Below are 6706 nucleotides of genomic sequence, written 5' to 3' on the forward strand. Positions count from 1 at the left end.
AGAGGACGGGGGTCAGGCTGGGGGAGCTGTGCAGGGAGTAGATAAGCGCCTTGCACCCGAGAGGAGGCCGGCGCACACCAGAAAGCGGGGAAGAGTCTGGGACGGGCACTGGTGGGCCCAAACCCCACTTGCACCAGGAGTTTGGTGCCTCCTTCCCCACCGGCAGCTGTCCCCCAGCTGCTTCCCAGCACCGCCCAGGGCACCCAGACTCGCACGGTGCCGCTGGGGCTGGCTGGGAGGGTTCAGCTGCGGGGAGATAGCTGCTTATCTTGGGGAAGAGCTGAAGAAATACATTCCTAAAGGTTATAGCATAACAAGTCTAAAACACTGTGTACTTCAGAAAGTTCACCGGGGCGATGTGCATGTCATAAATGACAATTTCAGCTCTTCCACGCAGTATTTTTTTTCCCCCTCACACAAGACTTTGATCCTCCTCATCATGCTGACTACTGCGTGTGTTGCCAAGGGCACATCTCCTCGTGCAGTGACTTGTCCCAGCTCCTTCGCTTGCAGAGGACACGCCACTCACTTTAGGGAAGGTGAGCCAAAGTTGCCTCATCCAGAGCTGGCAGAGGCTGGCCACGTTCTGCCAGAGAAGGGCAGCGAGTTTCGTCTCTGTCTGGAAGGCAGCCTGAGTCCAGGGATATCCTGGTTTGTAGGACTTCGGTGAACAAAAAGTACAAGAATCTCCCCTTTATTTACAGTGTTTCATTTTATCCTACCAGCTGTTTCATTTATTCATCCTGTCGGGTGATTTATTCTGTGTTTCATGTTGCCATTTCCACCCATGCAGAAAGCACCAGCTGCTGCCCAATCACTGCACAGTGCTAAGCACCTTCGTGAGAGACAGGGCTATGACAGGTCATCAAGCTTCATCCCCTGGCAAGTACATGTAAAAAGCAGCAAAAATGCATTCCTATGCCTACATCTTATTTTATTTATGTATTTCTTTAGCTATTTTGGCTAAGGAGAAAATTGTGAACACTCAGATAGTGGCACCCACAGTTCTGAACTGCACTGAACTATAGGTATTCATATAGCTTTATTTAGGTGTTCTACAGAATCAAGGCTCAACATGTGTCTTTTGCATGAAAATACAGAAAATTAAATTGAAAAGGCTACAAGCTGATTAATATAAAAAGTTTGTACCAATTAGTACAGTAGAGCTCTTCCTTTTAAACATCAACTATGCAGGCTAACCCAGGAGGCTGACTTTTTTCAAAACTGAGATTAAATCCATTATTTCCAGTGCAATAACCTTATAACACCTCTGAATTTATCTCTAGGACAAAGGTCTTTTCTCATCCCAGTTGTTAAAATTTAACTAGGAAGACAATTATCATCCTGAAAGACACATTGCACACGGAGGGGGATTCGGTGGCGTGACTTACAAGAGGAACTCAAAGTCTGCAGAGTAAGATTGGTGTTTGCAGACTGTAAAAGAGAATAACAACCCCTGGGACATTCTTTCAAAAAGAGGTGAATCCTGCGCTGCGCTGCACGGGAGGATTTGCTCTCCATACAGTGGAGTCAAAACCAAAGCCCAGAAACATCCCAGATGGGGTTTGCTTGACTTTTTAAATTTTTTTTTAAGCCCTGCCTTGTTTAGAGCTCCGTAAAAAGTTAAGTTTCGCCACTGTAAGTTACATCAGAATTTGCCTTCTGAATGCACGTTTACACAGGGCAGCCTTCCTGAAGCTGCAGGTAGGTGCCTCCAACTAGTTGCCTGGAAAATCAGCTTCCCTGTAAACAAGCTAGATAATCAAGAGCAGATAAAAGTGCCTGGATTAGCCCTGGGTACGTGTGCACATGCTGCCCTCACTCTACTATCCCAACTGTTGCTGTATTTTTACCACCAGGTGACTGGCAGCATAGCCACGGATGCTCTGTGCTGGGGGGCTCCCCATTCCTTCCTTGCCCAGAGGAGGAGGAGGAGGCATCACGGTAGGCATTAGAGGGAGATCAGCAGCCAAACCCTTTTACCGTTTCCCCTCAGCGCACAGCAGGAGCATTTTGGTCTGCAACAAGGGGAGCTCATGCTCCAGTCTGCACTCCCAGCAAGGCCAGCCCCCTTAAAGCACCATAATAGCACAGCTCACCCTTTTTTGGGTGGTAGACATGGCAATGACCAAGGCATGATACCGATAAGGATGGCAGCACAGCTGTGACTTGCTGTCAACACTAACACGTAGGGAAGCTGGCAGCTGCCAGGGCAGGATTAGCCCCTGCAGCAGGGATGCAGCTATAGCAAAAGGAAGCGCAAACTTGGCACCCCCAAAATCCACATCCCATGGCCCCAGCTTCACCCCCAGCCTTCCTGGGAGGGGAACAGGTCCCAGGTTTGAGGCTGCACACGTCTGCTCTGCCGGTGCTGCTGAGACCCTCCGGAGGTATCAGGCTTGGGAAGGGCAGTGGAGTCCCTGCTGAGGACCTCCTGTTGCATGGGGTCCCCGCAACATGCACCTCCCACGGCAGTGGAGGTAAGAGCTGGCACTGCAAAGCCGGAGGGAGATAGGACATTGGCACCCCTTAGCCGGGCTTTGCGTGTAAAGAAGAAAACTGAGGACTGTGCTGGCCCTAACTGAGGAACAAAGTGCCGGACACTACTGCCAAGTAACCGACACAGAAAATAAGAAGCACTCGTCACCTGGACACAAGAGTTAAATGCCTTCATGCTGTTGGTGTGTTTTTCAAGTTGCAATACAGCATTTAACAAAGTAGGTTTGGCAGTTAGATTTGCATACAAATTTGCATACCGGCCTCATTAGGCAAAATTCCAATTAAGCATTCAGTGCATGCAAGAATGGCAGATGCGCAGGCCTAACAGGTGTACCGTTTTATGCTATGTGATGGCTGTGGTGTTTACATCAGACACGATTATACCCTCTTCTGCCCAAATATGGATTCATTAGCTTGCATCAGCTCCATCCATTTCCCACATTCTCCAAATCTGACACGGTTTATCTTCTCCAGTTTCTCATCTTTTTCAGAATTATATTATCTACCCTACTCCATTAAGAACCCCTTTTTAGCCCATCTAAATGTATTCTCATGTACGTAATAGCAGCATAATAACAAGGAAACGTATAGGAGCCTGAAGTTTCTTTTCATGCTGGTACTTACTGCTCAAAATGTTCTAGAAGAATATTAATGATGTCTGTCTTTTCACAGGTGAAGGGGACTAATCATTTGAAAGGACTCTCCATCTTTGGAAGCGTGCTGCACCAAGCAGGCCATTTCATTATCCTTTCGCAAAACACATCGAAACCACTTGGGTGACACCCACATCAGTCTCCACACTCCAAACAGCACAAACATTGTGTTACAGAACTGACAAGGGAGGATCAGAGAAGAAAATTAGACAGAATTTTTACATTTTCTGATTCTTAAAGAGTTGGCAGGGTGGGGAGAATAATAGCCACTATTCTCAGCGACTACATGGTGCTGGCAATAAACAACTTTTGTAACTATCATGTGTCTGTAAAAGCCCCTGATCGCTTCAAACGTCTCTGCCAGGAATACGATTCCCTAAGTAATGTGCATCAGCCACCCGTAGGCTCCAGCTTTCACTGGCCCCACAGGCGCAGTTCCCCAGAAAGACAAGCAAGCTGCATGGCCACTAAAACCACAACAGTTAAAAGATGGAGCCAATGCTTACCCTCCCAACACTGAGACTACCATGAATTTTTTCCAATATTTTCTTGATATAAGTTGAGATTAACCAGTCGGCAATTTTACAGTAATCACAGATTCTAGTGAGGATGTCCGATGCGAATCGTCCCAAACGGGTTTGGCTCAATTGCAACCCTGACCTCAAATCTTAGACTATATCTACCAAATTTAAACACTGCTTCTTCGCTCTAGCTTTAATAAGGGCACTTCTACAGTGGTTTTTCACATGGGTACGTAAAACAGTAACATTCCACTAGAAGCCTCTCTCAGTTTAAAATTCATCCAGCTTTCTCCAGGGACAACCATGTTCCACTAGGAAACAGACATCTGTAAGGATAAAATGGAAACTATCTCCCCTTCCTAGGAGAAGTTAGAGTAGATGTCATTAATTCTCTTTTCACTTCTAATCTCACATATTACTTTCTGCTGGAAGAAGACTTCATACCATGGTAGCCCCGAATTGCTGGGCAGTCTGCTGCAAATGTTCAGAGAAGCATGGTTTCTACCTCAAGGAGTCGACCGCATAATCCGAAATGGGACATAAATGAACTCAAATGGTAAGAGGAACACACATACACACCCTAAGATGAGTGAGCAGATGACAGCAGCGCCCTGATGATGCTGAATGTTCTGCAGCAAGAGCAGACTCCTCCTCCCACCCTCGTTCCTCATGCAGGTCCTACTCATTAACCTCTGTGTGAACACAGCGCTTGTGCCATCTTTGGTCACCAAGAGATCTGAGAGAGAAGTCCGGAAAGTCATAGGGATGCAGAATCCAATCAGCAAAACACTAACTACATTTCTCCAAAATGAAATTGCCAGTGCAAACCCGTTTGCATTTTTTCAGCTGAAGTTTCTTGCTCAGCTTGTGGCAGTGATGGTCACAGCATGTTTCTTCTGCTGCAGTTCAGGAAAGATTTGCTGGTTGCACCAATCCAAGGCAGAGCATGCAGGGGCTGAGGCAGCTCCTTTGCACCTGGACAGAAGCCTGCTAGGTAATCCTGTATAGAGGTGATCTGTTTAATTCTCAGAGGAGCTTGGCTGAACGCTCAGATCCAGAAAGACCTTCCCTTCCTCCCTTAGATCTTGCTGGGCCTCATGTTACTCCTGCATGTTCAGCTTATCTGTTGATTTTAAATAAGGATAATTTAGATATGCTTTCCTCCTGAATGACATAATTTTATTGTAAGTGGATGAGATGAGCTGGGAACACTGTGCTCAGCTAAGTGCAAAGAGCCCATTAAATTCACAAACAGGACAAAGCAAAGCACACTGGGGCAAAAACCAGGCTGCCTTTACCTTCCCCAGGAAAGACTTTTCCTGTAAATGGGGGTATACTTGACTAACCATGAGCATGTGAGCTGGAAATCAGTGACTACCACTGCCCGGGGAGCCAGGCAGAAATGTCATCACAGGGTCACGCTCACACACTTTACCACCTCATGGGTGAGTAAGGGCTCATTAAAGCACCACCCGCTGCAGGGGTGGTGCAGCCGTGTCTCTTCCAAAAGGAGTGGCCTTTCCTCCTGCCAGGGCTAAAAACAAGCGGTCAGTGCTCACTAGGACTAAACTCCCTTTGGTTTGAGGCCCTGAGGGACCTCGTTCAGCCAGAGCAGACTGGGTTGAGTCTACGTGATACTTTGCAGGAAGATAGGAGCTTGCTCTGTCCCGACGGGAGCCCGCCCAACGTAAGCTGGGTGTGGGTAGTGGCTGTGCAGCTTTAGATAGCACTGTGCTGCGAACAGGGTGGGCCAGCTCAGGAGCAGCACTGCCAGTAAACCCCGAGTGCAGGTTGGCTTTTCTGGCATCTGCTTCCTCAGAAGTCCTCCATGGCTTAGAGGTGGCCAGGGTGGGACCACCTCCCAGCCTCCGTGATGCTATCTGCCCACCTGCCTCCCCTGCCCGCAGCTCAGCAGCACGAGAAGATGGCAAAAGCAAGCTAGAAACACAGTCACAACGCTTCCTTCCCTCTGTGTCCTCCTGATGGCCAGCCGCAGCCAGCTCCCTCAGCTTGTTGGCATGTCTCGGTGCATTTGCCAGGCTCGCTCGCGCAGGCCTGCTGTTACGAAGGGGAGCTGATGAGCAAGGGCAGCGGGTAGCCCTCTCGCCACCACCCCGTTCCCCAGGGCAGCAGAAAGGACTGAACATCCGAGTGGTGAAATACCTTCTCAGGCCTAACATCTCCCACTCAGGAATAAAGCGGCAGCCACACTTGCAATGCCGCTCATTGCTTCCCAGGGAACACCATTTCCTGACCCCTTTATTCATCTCTTGCAACTTTGATGTGATCTATTTTAAAAAATAGTTTATTTTATTTTTTAAAAAAATCACAGTTTTTAAATAGGGTGACCAGTAGGCTTTGCGCATGTTAATTGTTCTCAGGCAAGTAAGATCAACTGGATTCTCAGTGACAATTACAGAAAGAGCCGAGATGCCCACAAGGTATGCAGGCCTGGCTATGCCTGCAGAAGAAAGATGTGGCATCTCTCACCGAGCAATGAAGGATGAGTGTGGGACTGGGAAGGCAACAGTACGTCCCAGAGAGCCCTAACAGGAGAGCAAATTACTGAACTGTTTCTCATTACTGAACTGTTTGGTGCAATTGCATGCCTTGCTCAGTGAGATGTATTATGCCAGTGACATCTGTGGGGAGAGCCCGATACCTGTCACTTCTGTTAGCCTGATACGGGACGTCAGAACCCAGACCAGCGCGGGAGCACCGGGCGCTGCACCAAAGCACAAGCAGCATACACGAAGGGGAATTGAGCAGAGGAGAAGACACATCAGGCCAGAGGGAGAGCTGGAAATAGGGCTCCGATGGCTCATGCAGTGCTGCATCCCCCAGCAGGCACACCAGCCTCCTTCCCATGCCCAGGAGGCAAGAAGCAGCTCTTGCTGTGCCACGTGTTCCCAGAAGGGGATGTAGCGGGAGGCCCAGCCACAGACTGGGTCCCCCAACTTTGCCATCTCTGTACCAGCGTGGGGAAAGACGGGTGCCAGGGCAGGGTGGCACGGGGCAGGCAGGGAGGAAGAC

The sequence above is a fragment of the Pygoscelis adeliae genome, unplaced genomic scaffold (assembly GCF_000699105.1).
Source record: "Pygoscelis adeliae isolate BGI_AS28 unplaced genomic scaffold, ASM69910v1 Scaffold154, whole genome shotgun sequence".
Taxonomy (NCBI): domain Eukaryota; kingdom Metazoa; phylum Chordata; class Aves; order Sphenisciformes; family Spheniscidae; genus Pygoscelis; species Pygoscelis adeliae.